Here is a 16253-nt window from a genome sequence, read left to right as displayed (position 1 = left end):
AATTATGCATTTAAATAAAATGAAATAATGCTTCTTTTAGGAAATTTTCTTACATCAAAGGAAAGGATTTTATTAATAATCATAAATTCAACTTTAAATGAAAATATATTACTTAGATTTGTTTTTCAGTAAGTGTGTTGAATCTACATTAGTAGATTTTCCACTCTAGTCAGATTTTCCCCAGTATTTCCAATAATCAACAAAATAAAAATAGTATGTATTAAGTATACCTAGTCTTAATAGTTTTATTCAAGTTTGACTATCATTATTTGATGATATAAACATGAATTACTTTATCATCATTTCTTCTAGATTCAAATTTCATAGAAGTTTGAAGTAGTAAAGGGTAATACTGCTGAAAAGACTCCCTGCTTCTCTTCAATACTACTTGTCTTTTAAATCATGGTGTTTTCCAAGTAAACATAAGTTATTCTTCCAATTTCCTGTTATTTCAGTTCTAGAAATTCTCTTCTCTTATGATCTTTTCTTCCACCATACATCAGCCTCTCACTTCCATAGTCATACTGAGACCTTGATTTCCAGCAATTCAACACACACTCCATAATGTCAATATTATGTGTTCCATTCTCTGACCAACTCTTTTTTAATCTTTTTGTTTTTAACTTTCAAGTGCCCTGAATCCATCAATCCTTCCATGTCAACTGGATCCTTGATATGACCATGTTTTTATATTCTAAACTTCTTCAAATATGGATTCCACTCTTACTTTATATTTCATTTTCAATCACTATAACCCTTCTTTCCTAAAAACCTTGACATCACTTATCCATCTTCTGATCTGTTGTAGAACCATGGTGATATATGTAACTCACCATTTTTGCACTACCCTCATTTAGCTGAGTGAGCAACAACAGGACTTTGCTGCTGGTAGGCAGTTATGTTTTAAACTTCTTACTCATTTGTTCACTCCTCCAGATGACTATTTTACATGGTTTTCTTTTTCCTGAAACCTCCAGTATGTCTCAACTGATCTGCCTCCTCAACTGATGGCATTACTATCTACATAACTGAAGAAAATTAATTTGGTGGGAATGCAAACTAGTACAGCCACTATGGAGAACAGTGTGGAGATTCCTTAAAAAACTGGAAATATAACTGCCATACGACCCAGCAATCCCACTGCTGGGCATACACACCAAGGAAACCAGAATTGAAAGAGACATGTGTACCCCAATGTTCATCTCAGCACTGTTTATAATAGCCAGGACATGGAAGCAACCTAGATGTCCATTAGCAGATGAATGGAAAAGAAAGCTGTGGTACATATACACAATGGAGTATTACTCAGCCATTAAAAAGAAAACATTTGAATCAGTTTTAATGAGGTGGATGAAACTGGAGCCTATTATACAGAGTGAAGTAAGCCAGAAAGAAAAACACCAATACAGTATACTAACGTATATATATGGAATTTAGAAAGATGGTAAAGATAACCCTGTATGCAAGACAACAAAAAAGACACAGATGTCTAGGTCAGTCTTTTGGACTCTGGGGGGGGGGGGGAGGGGGAGGGTATGATTTGGGAGAATGGCATAGAAACATGTAATTATCACATGTGAAACGAATCGCCAGTCCAGGTCCGATGCAGGATACAGGATGCTTGGGGCTGGTGCATGGGGATGACCCAGAGGGATGGTATGGGGAGGGAGGTGGGAGAGGGGTTTCAGGATTGGGAACACATGTACACCTGTGGCAGATTCATTTTGATGTATGGCAAAACCAATACAATATTGTAAAGTAATTAGCCTCTAATTAAAATAAATAAATAAATAAATAAAACAGTCTTATGGACTCTAAGGGAGAGGGAGAGGGTGGGAAGATTTGGGAGAATGCCATTGAAACATGTATACTATCATGTAGGAAACGAGTCGCCAGTCCAGGTTCAATGCACGATACTGGATGCTTGGGGCTGGTGCACTGGGACGACCCAGAAGGATGGTATGGGGAGGGAGGAGGGACGAGGGTTCAGCATGGGGAACACATGTATACTTGTGGCGGATTCATTTCGATATTTGGCAAAACCAATACAATATTGTAAAGTTTAAAAATAAAATAAAATAAAATAATTAATTAATTTTAAAAATTTAAAAAGAAAATTAATTTGAAGAAATCCTCTACTGCTGCTGCTAAGTCGCTTCAGTCGTGTCTGACTCTGTGCGACCCCATAGACGGCAGCCCACTAGGTACTGCCTGGTCCATCCCTGGGATTCTCCAGGCAAGAGTATTGGAGTGGGTTGCCATTTCCTTTTCCAATTCATGAAAGTGAAAAGTGAAAGTGAAGTCGCTCAGTCTTGTCCGACCCTCAGCGACCCCATGGACTGCAGCCTTCCAGGCTCCTCCGTCCATGGGATTTTCCAGGCAAGAGTACTGGAGTGGGGTGCCATTGCCTTCTCCGAAGAAATCCTCTAGAAATCACCAAACTTCACTCATCCACCTCACATCTTCAATCAGAAGTTTTATTGTCCTACTTTATCCTATCTAAAGACAGTTCTCTATTTATAAATAGGATCCTGTCTCTTGCCACCTACTTGATGATATCTATCTGTAATCCTTCCCTCTTTCCTACATCATGACATTTAAAGTTTCTATTAATACACTAACTTTCCCATCAGCATAGGAGTAACTCTTTATTTCTCCCATTTTGCAGTCCATTTTTTTTGCTTCTTTCTCCATCAATTATTACCCCATTCCTTTATTCCCCTTTAGGTAAACCATTTCAAAAGAGTTGCCTTTGTTCACTGTCCATATTCTTGTTAAAAACCACAACATTGAATCCTTTTGCTAAAGACACTTATGTCTACCATGTTACTGAACATACCTTCATTTATCAGTGCTTAGCTTTGATCACCAAGATTTGACACAATTGATTCCTTATCCCCATTTTGCATTTTCTTTTCTTGATTTTCATGACACCAAAACCTTGGTTTCCCTCCTACTTCACTGGCCACTCATTCTCAATCTTTCCTTATAGTTCTTATTTTCCTCTTAAATGTCAAATTTAAAATGTCCCAGGAATCAGATTTTGACTCTCTTTTTTTCCCAATAGCTATAACATTTCCCAATCTTATGCACTCTCCTGATTTTTATTATCTGTTAAATTTCCAGCTCAGAACCCTTTCAAGAACTCAACACTCATAGGTACATTGCATTGCCTGTTTGGCATCTCTATCTGGATGACTAATAGAAATTTCAAACTTTACAAGTCTAAAATCGAATATCTGGTCTCCCCCACTCCACCCAAACATCCTGCTATCACAGTCTTCCCTTCTCAATCAATGACAATTGCACCAATAGAGCTGTTAGACCAAAAAAAAAAAAAGAAAGAAAGAAAGAAAATCAAAGAATCATGCCTAATATCTCTTATTCCCCAATATCAGAATCCTGTGGTCTCTACTTTCAAAGTATATTCAGAATCTGACTAATTCTTTCCAAATCCTCCATTCCAGTATCTCTGTGTTTGGAGCAACCAACATTTCTAACCTGGATGTCTGCAATAGCCTCCTAACGGATTTCTCAACTTCTAACCTTGACACCTGAGAATTCACCCCTTTATATAATCTCTTCTTAATCCATTTAAAAAATTCTGATCACATTACTACTCTATCCAAAACTGCCCAGTGATTCTCACTTCAGAAAAGCAAAACCTGCAAGACCCTGTAATGTGCTACTTGACTTCCCCCAGTTACATCACTTAATACAGTCCTGATGGTTTCTATTCTGCTCACTCTACTTCAACACATTAGGCTTCTTTCTATGTGGTTGAAGTAGACTGACCAGGAACTTTGTTGTAGGCAATATATATTGCAAACCCTCTGTCCCAAATGTTTTTCTGAAAATATCTGCATGGTTCACATTTGAGTTTACACAAATGTTACCATGTCACTAGTACTTCTTTAAAATTATACACATTGGGTATTTAAAATCCCAATGTGTATAAACTCTGTTCCTCTCAATCCCCTTGCCCTTCTCTACATGTTTGCCCCTGTATCCTTTATCACATTCTAACTTATTATTTGCCTTTAAATTATGCCTTTTGTGTAATTTCTATTTCACTACTAAGTGTTAGCAGGAAAACAGCAATAATTTATTTATTAATGTATCCCAAGGACACAAGTTTCTTGAATCATGAGAAGCACTTATTTCAACTAAATGAAATAAAAAGAGCTAAGTTCCATAAAAGCATCTGTTTCTGCTTTATTGACTATGCCAAAGCCTTTGACTGTGTGGATCACAATAAACTGGAAAATTCTGAAATAGATGGGAATACCAGATCACCTGACCCGCCTCTTGAGAAACCTGTATGAAGGTCAGGAAGCAACAGTTAGAACTGAACATGGAACAACAGACTTGTTCCAAATAGGAAAAGAGGTATGTCAAGGCTGTATATTGTCACCCTGCTTATTTAACTTAAATGCAGAGTACATCATGAGAAACGCTTAGCTGGAGGAAGCATTTCCTTCATTCCCAAGCTGGAAATCAAGATTACTGGGAGAAATATCAACAACCTCTGATATGCAGATGACACCACCCTTATGGCAGAAAGTGAAGAGGAACTAAAGAGCCTCTTGATGAAAGTGAAAAAGGAGAGTGAAAAAGTTGGCTTAAAGCTCAACATTCAGAAAACTAAGATCATGGCATCTGGTCCCATCACCTTATGGCAAATAGATGGGGAAACAGTGGAAACAGTGGCTGACTTTATTTTGGGGGGCTCCAAAATCACTGCAGATGGTGATTGCAGCCATGAAATTAAAAGACGCTTACTCCTTGGAAGGAAAATTATGACCAAACTAGAGAACATGTTAAAACCAGAGACATTATTTTCTCAACAAAGGTATGTCTAATCAAGGCTATGATTTTTCCAGTGATCATGTATGGATGTGAGAGTTGGACCATAAAGAAAGCTGAGCACAGAATTGATGCGTTTGAACTGTGGTGTTGGAGAAGTCCAACCAGTCCATTCTAAAGGAGATCAGTCCTGGGTGTTCATTGGAAGGACTGATGTTGAAGCTGAAACTCCAATACTTTGGCCACCTGATGCAAAGAGCTGACTCATTTGAAACGACCCTTTTGCTTTTGAAAGATTGAGGACAGGAGGAAAAGGGGACAACAGAGGATGAAATGGTTGGATGGCATCACCACCTCAATGGACATGGGTTTGGGTGGACTCCAGGAGTTGGTGATGGACAGGGAGGCCTGGTGTGCTGCGGTTCATGGGGTCACAAAGAGTCAGATATGACTGAGTGACTGAATTGGACTGAACTGAAATAATTTTCAGGCACTGTACTAAGTGTATCATATGTCTAATAGCTACTATTGAAACTAACATATAGCTATTGCGGTAGAACAAAAGAACCTCTTGATGAAAGTGAAAGAGGAGAACAAAAAAGCTGGCTTAAAACTCAACATTCAAAAAATGAAGATTATGTCATTCAGCCCCATCACTTCCTGGCAAATAGATGAGGAAGCAATGGAAACAGTGACAGACTTTTTTTTCTTGGGCTCCAACATCACTGAGATGGTCTGACTGCAGCCATGAAATTAAAATACGCTTGCTCCTTGGAATAAAAGCTCTTACAAATCTAGACAAAGTATTAAAAAGCCAAAACATTACTTTACTGACAAAGGTCTGTATAGTTAAAGTTACGGTTTTTCTAGTAGTCATGTTTAAATGTGAGAGTTGGACCATAAAGAAGACTGAACCCTGAAGAATTGATATTTTTGAACTGTGATGTTAGAGAAAACTCTTGAGAGTCCCTTGGAGAGCAGAGAGAGATCAAACTAGTCAATCCTATAAGAAATCAACCTTGAATATTCATTGGAAGGACTAATGTTGAAGGTGGAACTCCAATACTTTGGCCACCTGTTGCGAAGAATGGACATATTAGAAAAGACCCTGATGCTGGGAAAGATTGAAGGCAGGAGGAGAAGGGGATGACAGAGGATGAGATGGTTTGATGGCAACACCAACTCAATGGACGTGAGTTTGAGCAAGCTCTGGGAGCTGGTGACAGACAGGCAAGCCTGGGGGATTTCAGGGGTTTGTCTGCCCCCCTGCAATCTATGGGGGGGGGTCACAAAGAGTCAGTCATGACTGAACTGATTGAGGTGGAAGGATAGAGTCAGATACTGTTCTAAGGGATCTATACAGATTAACTCATTTTAAGTGAACATAAAATTGTATGAAGTGAGTACTACTACATTTTCTATTTTGTCAAAGGAGAAAAAATGAAGTACAGAGGATTTTGTAACTTGCTTTAGGCTGCATAGCTAATAAATTGTGAAGCTTGTTTTTACATCTAGGCAGTCTGGCTCTGGCATCCAAGACTTTAATCATATGTATAATACTAACTCATGATACAAAGTAGGAGAGCTGAGATTTGAAGACAAGCAGTCTGAGTCCAGAGCCCACTTTATTAATGACCAACATATATTTCATTCCCTTTCAGACTCTTAGAAATACATTAGAGTTCATTGGCTAACTGAATATGCTCTTTTTCAGTTCTATTAAGTTGTCAAAGGTGCGAGAAAGAAAGAGCAGAAAGCTATAAAAGTAATGTCTGCAATTACTTTGAGATACAAGAATTTAAATAACTTCTTATGCTTGTGCTGCTGCTAAGTCACTTCAGTCGTGTCTGACTCTGTACAGCTCCATAGATGGCAGCCCACCAGGCTCCCCTGTCCCTGGAATTCTCCAGACAAGAACACTGGAGTGGGTTGCCATTTCCTTCTCCAATGCATGAAAGTGTAAAGTGAAAGTGAAGTCGCTCAGTTGTGTCCAACTCTTCACGACCACATGGACTGCAGCCCACCAGGCCCCTCCGTCCATGGGATTTTCCAGGCAAGAGTACTGGAGTGGGGTGCCATTGCCTTCTCCATCTTATGCTTATAAACCCTTTTAATTGGTATCTACACTGAGCAACTCTGATAGATATGTAAATAATAATAAATACCTGTAAGAACATAGGTAAATCACTTAATCACTCTATGCTGCATTTTTTATTTCCCCCAAATGTTAAAAGTTTGAATTAGAATGATATAAATTTTCAATTTTAAATAAAATGTTATGATCACAAGTATCAACAATGAATTTACACTTTATCTTTTTATTTGTTTGCAATTTTACATGAATATTTTACATAACTCAAGAAGAAATTGTCATTACCCTTTATCAACATCATCATAGTTGACACTACTGTTTCAATACATATATTGAAATTCAATACACATATTAAATTCAATGCATATATTGAAATTCAATACACATTTAATTTAAAAATTATATTAGCATTTATATGTTAGTAAATGCATTAACAAATGAAATGATAGGTAGAAATGAATTTATAGCAAGAACTGCAATTGCTCTTTTTTTCTGTTGGACTTTTTTTACTGTTGGACTGTGATTATAATTTCCTCTTTACAGTCTATTTCTTCAAAAAAATCACAATATATAGCTGCTATTTGTTAAATGAGTCCTTAATAATTACAAATTGTGTCTGCCAAGTTACAGGACTTGGTATTAGATCCTGTCTCTGTTATATCCTTATGTTCAAGCAATGAAATCTTCCAACCTCAATTTCTCCATCAATGAGGCAACACAATGACCCTCATACTCAGAGTTGCCCATAAATTGTTTACTGTAAAATAACATATAGTTGCATTGTTATTCTTAAGCATTTTAAAGGTCTGTACTTATTCCAGCAATAGTCAATGGTAAGCACAAAATTATGTCTGCAAAATGTCAGTATAAATGTGTCAAAATTTGGTTAATCTCATTTGTTTCCTATCTCTTAAATTATGGAATTCCACTCTAAAATGTTTATTGGAGTACAATTAATTTGCAATTTTGCGTTATTTTCTGATCTACATAAAGTGAATCAGATATATATATATATAGATAGATAGATAGATAGATAGATAGATATAGATATGTCTAATCCCATATAGGTCAATACAGAGTACTGCATAGAGAGTTCACTGTGCAATATAGCAGGTTCTTATTACCTATTTTAAATAGAGTAGTGTTTATATGTCAGTTATAATCTTCCAATTTATCCCTTCCCCCTTTCAGTTCAGTTCAGTTCAGTCGCTCAGTTGTGTCCGACTCTTTGCGACCCCATGAATCAGAGCACGCCAGGCCTCTATCTCCATCAACAACTCCCGGGATTTACCTAAACTCATGTCCGTTGAGTCAGTGATGACATCCAACCATCTCATCCTCTGTCATCTCCTTCTTTGCCTGTCCTCAATCTTTCCCAGCATCAGGGTCTTTTCAAATGAGTCAGCTCTTCATATCAAGTGGCCAAAGTATTGGAGTTTTAGCTTCAACATCAGTCCTTCCAATGAACACCCAGGACTGATCTCCTTTAGGATGTACTGGTTGGATCTCCTTGCTGCCAAAGGGGCTCTCAAGAGTCGTCTCCAACACTGCAGTTCAAAAGCATCAATTCTTCAGCGCTCAGCTTTCTTCACAGTCCAACTCTCACATCCACATACCACCACTGGAAAAACCATAGCCTTGACTAGACGGACCTTTCTTGACAAAGTAATGTCTCTGTTTTTTAATATGCAATCTAGGTTGGTCATAACTTTCCTTCCAAGGAGTACTGCTAAGTCACTTCAATCGTGTCTGACTCTGTGCGACCCTATAGATGGCAGCCCACCAGGCTCCCCCATCCCTGGGATTCTCCAGGCAAGAACACTGGAGTGGTATGCCATTTCCTTCTCCAATGCATGACAGTGAAAGTGAAAGTGAAGTTGCTCAGTATCTGACTCTTAGCAACCCCATGGACTGCAGCCTACCAGGTTCCTCCATCCATGGGATTTTCCAGGCAAGAGTACTGGAGTGGGGTGCCATTGCCTTCTCCTCCAAGGAGTAAGTGTCTTTTAATTTCATGGCTGCAATCACCATCCACAGTGATTTTGGATCCCCAAAAAATAAAGTCAGCCACTGTTTCCCTATTTCCCATGAAGTGATGGGACCAGATGCCATGATCTTAATTTTCTGAATGTTGAACTTTAAGCCACCTTTTTCACTCTCCTCTTTCACTTTCATCAAGAGGCTTTTTAGTTCCTCTTCACTTTCTGCCATAAGGGTGGTATCATCTGCATATCTGAAGTTATTGATATTTCTCCTGGCAATCTTGATTCCAGCTTGTGCTTCTTCCAGCCCAGCATTTCTTATGATGTACTCTGCATATAAGATAAATAAGCAAAAAAAAAAAAAAAAGATAAATAAGCAGGGTGACAATATACAGCCTTGACATACTCCTTTTCCTATTTGGAATCAGTCTGTTGTTTCATGTCCAGTTCTAACTGTTGCTTCCTGACCTGCATATAGTTTTCTCAAGAGGCAGGTCAGGTGGTCTGGTATTCCCATCTCTTTCAGAATTTTCCACAGTTTATTGTGATCCATACACTCAAAGGCTTTGGCATAGTCAATAAAACAGAAATAGATGTTTTTCTGGAAACTTCTTGCTTTGTTGATGATCCAGCAGATGTTGGCAATTTGATCTCTGGTTCCTCTTGCTAACTATAAGTTTGTTTTCTATATCTGTGACTCACTTCTGTTTTGTAAATAGGTTCATTTTTACATTTTTTTTAAAGATTCCAAACATGATATTTTAAACAGACATGATACTTGACTTTTCTTTCTTTTTCTGATTTTGTCTGATTTCACTCAGTATAACAATTACTAGGTCTATCTATGTCACTACATCTAGTACTATTTTGTTCTTCTAATGGCTGAGTAATATACTCAGTATACTCAGTAATATACTCAGTATACTCAGTAATATACTCAGTAAAGAATACTCCATGTATTCTTTATTGATTCTTCTGTTGATGGACACTGATTTTGTTTCCATATCCTGGCTATTATAAATAGGACTGAAATAAATTTTAGATGTCTGCATCTTTTTGAAGTATAGATTTCTCCAGATATATGCCCAGGTGTGGGATTGCTGTATCATATATTACCTCTATTTTTAGTTTGCTTGTTTCTTTTTATTAAATCTTCATACTGTTCTTCACAGTGGCTGTACCAGTATACATTTCTAACAACAGTGTATGTGGGTTCCCTTTTCTCCACATTGTCTCCAGCATTTGTTTGTAGATTTTTTATGAGAGCCATTCTAATTGATATGAGATGATACCTCATTATACTTTTGATTTGGATTTTTCTTATAGTCATGTTAAGAATATTTTGATTGCCTCCTAGATATCTGTATATCTTCTTTAGAGGAATGTTTATTTAGATCTTCTACCCATTAAAAAAAAATTGAGCTGCATGAATCGTTTGTATATTTTAGAGACTAATCCTTTGTTGATCACTTCATTTGCAAATATATTCCCCATTCTGTGTGTTTTCTTTTCCTTTTTGGGGTAGCTTCTTTTACTGTGCAAAAGGTTTTAAACTCAATTAGGTTTCATTTGTTTTTATTTTCACTTTTCTAGAAGGTGAATCATAAAAGATCTTGCTGGAACATATGTCAGAGAATGTTCTGTCTGTGTTTCCTTCCAATAGTTTTATTACATCTGGCCTTACATTTAGCTTTTTAATGCATGTTGAGTTTATTTTTGTGCAACATGTTAGGAAATGTTCTGATTTCATTCTTTAATATGTGGCTGTCTTGTTTTTCCTAGAAACTCTTATTGAAGAAGCTATCTTTTCTACATTGTATATTCCTGCCTCCTTTGTCATAGGTTAGGTGCATGAGTTTATCTGTGGACTATCTAACCTGTTCTATTGATTTATATTTCTGTTTTTGTGCCAGTAATAATGTTTTGATGATTGTAGCTTTGTACTATAGCCAGAAGTCAAGGAATCTGGATGCTTCCAGCTCCATTTTTCTTTCTCAAGATTGATTTGGATAGTCAGGATCTTTTGTGTTTTCATACAAATTCTAAACATTTTTGCTCTAATTTGTGAAAAACACCCATGGTAATTTGATAAGGATGGTATTGAATTTGTCAATTATTTTGGATTATATATTCATTTTGATAATATTGATTCTTCCAGTCCAAGAACGTGGACTCTCTTCATCTGTTTATATCATTGTTGATTTCTTTCATCATTAAGTTTTCTGAGAACAGGTTCTTCTGCTTCTTTATATAGCTTAGTTTCTGGATATTCTTTATGATGTGATGGTAAATGGGATTGTCTCCTTAATTTCTCTTTCTGTTCTTTCACTTATAGTGTATAAGAATGTAAGTTATTTCTGTGTATTAATTTTGTATCCTGAAACATTACCAAATTAATTGATGAGTCCTAGTAATTTTCTGGTAGCCTATTTAATAATATTTTCTATATATAATATCATATAATATGCAATTTTACTTTTTCTTTTCCAATTTGGATACTTTTATTTCTTTTTTGTCACTGATGGCATGACTATGACTTTCAAAATGATGTTGAATAAAAGTGGTATGAGTAGACATCCTTGGATTATTCCTGATCTTAGGGTCTTATGATTATTTGTATTTCTGTAGTATTCATTGCAACTTCTTTTTTATTTTTAATTTTACTGATTTGAGTGCTCTTATTTGCTTAACAAGCCTAGGTAAAGTTTTTCCATTCTTGTTTATCTTCTCAAAGAAATAACTTTTAGTTTCATTGATCTCTGCTACTGCTTTTTTTTTTTTTTAATCTTAAATTCTAGTCTGATATGATACCTTTCCCTCTACTAATTTTAACTTTTGTTTGTTCTTATTTTTCTGGTTGCTTTAGGTGTAAGTTTAGGTTGTTTCTTTGATTTTTTTTTTTTCCTGGAGGTGAGATTATATTGGTAAAATCTTCCCTCTTAGAACAATTTTCCCAGGTCCTATAGACTTTGGATCACTATGTTTGTTTGTTTTGCCTGTAGGTAGTTTTTTATTTCCTCTTTGATTTCTTCAGTGATCCATCGGCTGTTTAGTAACATATTGTGCCGTCTCCATGTGTTTGTGTTTTTTACAGTTTTTAAAAATTGATTTCTAATCTTATATCATTTTGGGCAGAAAATATATCATTTCAATTTTCTTAAATATAGGAAGGCTTGATTTGTGACCTAAGATGTGATCTATCCTAGAAAATGCTCCATGTGCACTTGAAAAGAAATTATATTCTGCTGTTTTCAAATGGAACATCTCATAGATATCAACTAAGTCTCTCTCATTTAATGTTTCATTTTAGGCTTATTTCATTTTATTTTTGTCTAGATGATCAGTCCACTATATGGGTGTTGTTGTTGTTCAGTCATCTAGTCATATCTGTCTCTTTGTGACCCCATGGTTTGCTGTATGCCAGACCTCCCTGTCCCTAACCATCTCCAAGAGTTTGCCCAAATTCATGGCCATTTTATCAGTGATGCAATCCATTTATCTCATCCTCTGACACCCTCTTCCTCTTCTGCCCTCAATCTTTCCCAGCATCAGGGACTTTTCCAATGAGTTGGATGTCTACATCAGATGAACAAAATACTAGAGCTTCAGCTTTATCATCAGTCCTTCCAATGAGCATTTAGGGTTGATTTCCTTTAAGATTGAGTGGTTTGATCTCTTTGCTGTTCAAGGGACTCTCAGGATTCCTTTGCAGTGAAAGTGATGAATAGATTCAAGGGATTAGATGTAGTAAGCAGAGTGCCTGAAGAACTATGGACAGAGTTCCATAATATTGTACAGAAGGCAGTGAAACAAAGCCATCCCATTGAAAAATAAAAGCAAGAAGGCAAAGTGGTTATTTGAGGAGGCTTTACAAATAACTGAATAAAGAAAATAAACAAAAAACTAAGGGAGAAGGGAAAGGTACACCCAACTTAATGCAGAGTTCCAAAGAATAGCAAGGAGAGACAAGAAGGCCTTCTTCAGCAAATGAGACATAAAAGTAGAGGGAAACAACAGAAGAGTAAAGACTAGAGATCTCTTCAGAAAAATTGGAAATATCAAGGGGACATTTCACCCAAAGATGGGCACAATAAAGGGTAGCGACCTAGTAGAAGCAGAAGAGATCAAGAAGGGATAGAAAGAATACACAGGATTATAAACAAATGATCTTAATGAACAGTATAATCACAATGGTGTGGTCAGTCACCCAAAGCCAGGTATTCTGAAATGTGAAGTAAAGTAAGCCTTAGGAAGTACTGCTGTCAATAAAGCTAGTGGATGTGATGGAATTCCAGGAGAGCTATTCAAAACCCTACAGATGATGTTTTCAAAGTGTTGCACTCAATATGTCAGCAAATCTGGAAGACCCATCAGTGGCCATAGGGCTAGAAAAGGTCAATCCTTATTCCAGTTCCTAAGAAGGGCAGTACTAAAGAATGTTCAAACCACTGGACAATTGCATTCCTCTCCCATGCTAGTAAGGTCATGCTTAAAATATTGTATGTTAGGCTTTAGCATTACATGAGCCAGGAAATTCCAGAAGTCCAAGCTAGGTTTAGAAAAGACAGAGGAACCAAAGAACAAATCTCCAACACTACCTGAGCATATAGAAAGCAAGGGGATTCCAGAAAAAACATCTACCTCTGTTTCATCGACTACACTAAAGCCTTTGACTGTGTGTATGATAACAAACTATGGAAAGCTCTTAAAGATATGGGAATACTGGACCATCATACCTGTCTCCTGAGAAAGCTGTATGTGAGTCAAGAAACAACAGTTAGAACCCTGTATGGAACAACTCACTGGTTCATCTGTCCTGGCCCAATCAGCCGCTGTGTCAGTGCCACCTATCCCTGTGGGAGCAAAAGTAAGAGTGTGTCTGCCTCCCTCAAAGTGACCAGCCCCTCTCTTGGTACACTAGCATGGGGGCTGCAAAATTGAGAAAAGAGTATGACATATTTGTCTGTGTCTTTAACTTATACACTGAGCACATCATGAGAAATGCTGGGTTGAATGAGTTACAAGCTGGAATCAAGAAAGACAGGAGAAACAACAACTTCAGATATGCAGATGATAACACTCTAATGACAGAAAGCAAAAAGGAACAATAGAACCTCTTGGTTAGGGTGAAAGAGGAGAGTGGAAAAGCCGGTTTAAAAATAAATATTAAAATAAACTATGATCATGGCATCTGGCCCCATTACTTCATGGCAAGTAGAAGGGGAAAATGTGGAAGCAGTGATAGATTTTCTGTCGTGGCCCAGTTGGCCACTGTGTCCATGTCACTTATCCCTGTGGGAGCAAAGTTGAGATTGTGTTTGCCTGCCTCAAAGCAACAAACCCATATCCCTAGTCCCACTTTCCATACATCAGCATGGGGACTGCAAGAGGGGATGGCCCCTCAGTTCTTCAAGTGGTGCTGCACTCTTCCTGGACAAAGCCTGGGCCCTTGGTGTCCTCCCAGAGGGCAAAGTGAGTCAGTTGCCTGGTGATAGCCTCCTACCTTCCTCATTTCTTGCAGGAGGCCTGGCATCCAGGGTTCCTTGAGCTCTCTTCAGGCTTCTCTGGTGACACAGATAGTAAAGAATCAGTCTGCAATGTAGGAGACCCAGGTTTGATCCTTGGGTTGGGCAGATACCCTGGAGAAGAGAATGGTAACCCAACCCAGCATTCTTGCCTGGAGAATTCCATGGAGAGAGAAGCCTGGTGGCTACAGTCCATGCAGTCACAAAGAGTGGGACTCTACTGAGTGACTAGCACTTTCAATTTCATCCCTATACAGTCTACATGGATTTAATATTTTTTGTTGTGATGATGGTAGCCTGTACTAGATATTAAGCAGGGCCTCTCCTTAGCTCTGTGGTTTTCACTGCCCTGTCAGAGGTGGGATCTATTCCATATTTGTTGGAGTAAAAGGCCACATATCTGTTTCTTAGTAATTTCTGATATGTGGCGAGAGTCAGGTGGGATTGGAGCACTCCCAGTGACAGGGAAGCCACTGAGCTGTGGAAATGTTCACCTGGGGGGGTGCTCTGTTGTATCATTTGTTCCCATTATACAAACTCTCAGATTACACTATTGTTGGCATTGCTGTTGGCCCCATCTTAACTGTGGATATACTGGCAAAGGGCCTTGCTGTTTTTTGGATATTGTATCACCAAACTACCAGCAAAAATTCACCAAAGTAAGGTTCCAGGATTGCAATAATGGATCTGGACCTGCTGCGGGTGTTTTGAGCACAGCTAAGACTGTAACCCGGCTTACCATTCACTTGAATGTGCCCAGAAAGTTTCAGTTCAGTTCAGTTCAGTCACACAATCATGTCAGACTCTTTTTGACCCCATGGACTGCAGCACGCCAGGCTGCCCTGTCCATCACCAACTCCCAGAGTTTACTCAAACTCATGTCAGTGATGCCATCCAGCCATCTCATCCTCTGTCGCCCCTTTCTCCTCCTGCCTTCAATCTTTCCCAGTATCAAGGTCTTTTCCAATGAGTCAGTTCTTTGCATCAGGTGGCCAAAGTATTGGAGTTTCAGCTTTAACATCAGTCCTTCCATGATTCAAGACTGCTTTAGAATGGATTGGTTGGACCTCCTTGCAGTCCAAGGGACTCTCAAGAGTCTCCTCCAACACCACAGTTCAAAAGTATCAATTCCTCTGCGCTCAGGTTTATTTACAGGCCAACTCTCACATGCATACATGACTACTGGAAAAATCATAAATTTGACTAGGTAGACATTTGTTGGCAAAGTGATGTCTCTTTTTTTTTTAATATTCTATCTAGGTTGGTCATAGCTTTTCTTCAAAGGAGCAAGCCTCTTTTAATTTAATGGCTGCAGTCACCATCTGCAGTGATTTTGGAGCCTCCTCCACCTGGCCAGAAAAAAATAAATAAAGTCTGTCACTGTTTCCATTGTTTCCCATCTACTTGCTATGAAGTGATGGGACCAGATGCCATGATCTTAGTTTTCTGAATGTTGAGTTTTAAGCCAACTTTTTTACTCATCTCTTTCACTTTCATCAAGAGGCCCTTTAGTTCATCTTCACTTTCTGCCATAGGGTTGGTGTCATCTACTTATCTGAAGCTATTTATATTTCTCTCAGCAAGCTTGATACCAGTTTGTGCTTCATCCAGCTTGGCATTTTGCATGATGTTCTCTGCAAATAAGTTAAATAAGCAGTGTGACAATATACAGCCTTGACGTACTCCTTTCCCAATTTGGAACCAGTCTGCTGTTTCATGTCCAGTTCTAACTGTTGTTTCTTGACCTGCATACAGACTTCTCAGGAGACAGGTCAGATGACCTGGTATTCCCATTTCTTTAAGAATTTTCCACAGTTTTCTTTTGGAAAGTCAAACGCTTTGGCATAG

General features: G+C 37.9%; 1 pseudogene; it reads left to right on the top strand.

Annotated features, from left to right (window-relative positions):
• The window catches only part of LOC133258023 (leishmanolysin-like peptidase), a 33670-nt pseudogene that overhangs the window by 867 nt on the left and 16550 nt on the right, over positions 1 to 16253 (top strand).

The sequence above is a fragment of the Bos javanicus genome, chromosome 12, assembly GCF_032452875.1.
Source record: "Bos javanicus breed banteng chromosome 12, ARS-OSU_banteng_1.0, whole genome shotgun sequence".
NCBI lineage: Eukaryota > Metazoa > Chordata > Mammalia > Artiodactyla > Bovidae > Bos > Bos javanicus.
The sequence above is the reverse complement of the archived record's forward strand: the minus strand, read 5'-3'. Positions and strand labels throughout refer to the sequence as shown.